This window comes from Crassostrea angulata, chromosome 7 (genome assembly GCF_025612915.1).
Source record: "Crassostrea angulata isolate pt1a10 chromosome 7, ASM2561291v2, whole genome shotgun sequence".
In the NCBI taxonomy this organism is placed as follows: domain Eukaryota; kingdom Metazoa; phylum Mollusca; class Bivalvia; order Ostreida; family Ostreidae; genus Magallana; species Magallana angulata.
The window spans coordinates 5,661,466-5,663,578 of NC_069117.1; the positions used below are offsets into that span (position 1 = coordinate 5,661,466).

At 31.0% G+C, this 2,113-nt stretch overlaps 1 long non-coding RNA gene across 1 annotated transcript; it reads right to left on the reverse strand.

Moving 5' to 3' along the window:
• Nucleotides 1-249: 249 nt before the first annotated feature.
• On the reverse strand, nt 250-1,890 carry LOC128192007 (uncharacterized). Its single transcript, XR_008244493.1, has 2 exons — nt 1,707-1,890; nt 250-548 (listed from the first exon to the last, which is right to left on the reverse strand). It is a non-coding gene; the product is annotated as an uncharacterized LOC128192007 (long non-coding RNA).
• Between the last annotated feature and the right edge of the window lie 223 nt (nt 1,891-2,113).

The window sequence follows — 2,113 nt, forward strand, 5'->3', positions numbered from 1 at the left end:
CCATTAAAAATGTTCAAATTTGACATGTCTTTTTCTACTTTTTTATGCATATATACCTTAAACGGGTGAAAATAGATTGTTTCTTCCTTATTTCAAAAGTAATTATCATTGCTGGTGTTATTCAAAAGTCAAATGTACATTTACATATCCTACATGTAATCTTATGGAGAAAATTGGAAAAAGTTGGGTGATTTTTCAACTATGTAAACACATCTAAATATCTTTATAAAATAAAAAATGAAGGAAACATAATTGCATACTTTTATTGAAAAACAAATTTTCACAACAATTATATTTCTTTAAACAGCCTTAATTTTGTTTTTCATAATTTCTTATCAAACATGAACAAACCACAATAGGACATGATGCTTTCTTAAAGTTCCATTATTGTTCATGCATTTAATATCCGATTTAATTTGAATTACCGGTAGATAGTCTGTAGAACACAAGGAATATGCATGTGGGTAGAGGTGACAGGTTAACCTCAAGAGCTGAAACCACAATAATCAACAGGTAAAAGCCATGTGGTAACAAGAGTCTGCTTTAAGCTGAAATTAAAAAAAATAAATTAGCTGTGTTAACATACATGTACTTGTAATAGCTGTGTTTACATTAACATATGCATAATATTTTTGGAAAAAATACACTGACCATGCAGTGTTATAAGTATTACATATTTAAATATATGACATTAACATTTAGCCAGTACAAAAACAAAAATGTGCATATCAAGTCATAATATCATAACATTAAAATAATTTCTTGGGTATAGACATATCAGATTGAGAGAGAGCGAGAGCAGGAGTGAGCGAGAGAGTTTGTTTTACTTGAAGTGCGACAGCAATATTTCAATTCATAAACTACAAAGGAATATTACCAATCCAAACAGTGTCAAAGTATAAGCTTCTGCTACGTGTATACCATGTTTTGTCAATTCTACTGTGGTTTATTGCGAATAAATTTAGCGAGGTTTTTTTTTTCTCTTACGAATTACATGTTTTAAAAACAATACTATGTATAATGCGCATAAAAATGAGGGATTAATAATACATGCTAATTTTAAAATTCAATGCACTTTGGATTTCTTTTACAAGATCGAGATATTTTTGTCACAAAATTAAGTTGCCCTCTGACAGTTTCATGAGTTTTTGCCAAGATTAAAAGAGAGAGAGAGAGAGAGAGAGAGAGAGAGAGAGAGAGAGAGAGAGAGAGAGAGAGAGAGAGAGAGAGAGATCTGAGGCACATGCAGTAAAAATTATTTTACATACTATGTAGATGTGATATGCATGTATAGCTTACCTAAAATGAATCAATATGTATAAAAGATAATCTAATCTCTCAAATTACAATGATTCTGTGAAATACTTATATCTTGAGAAGACTGTTTAATAGATATCATGGAACATTGACCTAAATTCTGAGCTTGATATAATATTAAATTTGAGACTTTTCATCTCGCACTCTGTTTTACATGCCTGTTACACAAGCATTAAATATAACAGAGAGCGAGACAAAAGGTCTAATTTTAATTAGATTGAATAATTACTGTGTCAAATATATTTATTTAATTAAACACAAGCCTGAGTTTTTTAATTTATAAATTAAGTGAAGGCGATATGGTAAAGATCTGCTATATTTAAATATTTAGGGTGAAGTTATCATCATGCAAACATGCACTCTAATTACAACATTCTATTCTTGTGTACCTTAGGACTCCCACCGCTTTTAATTTTAAATTCTTCATGCAATTTACTACTGATATCCTCTCTTCACTTGCCTTGGATAGTCTTTTAAACACCATCACCAGTCCCGTATTTTCATGTCGTCCACTTTGTTTACAAGTAAAAATGGCGACTCTCGATCTCGATGTAAATTCAACATACTTGAATTTCCAAAGTCGGTAGCGTGTTTTGGAGAAAGTCTGAGGCAAATAAAGAGGCGATATCAGTAGTAAATTGCATGAAGAATTTAATGGTACTAATTGTTTTCACAGAATTTGCGTATAAATAAGGCAAATCAGTCCAAAACTAGCGCACGTTTTTCTGTGCAATAAATATACATGTACAATTTTTTCAATGGGTGGCCCTGTAGCTCTCCGGTCTGTCATTATTTT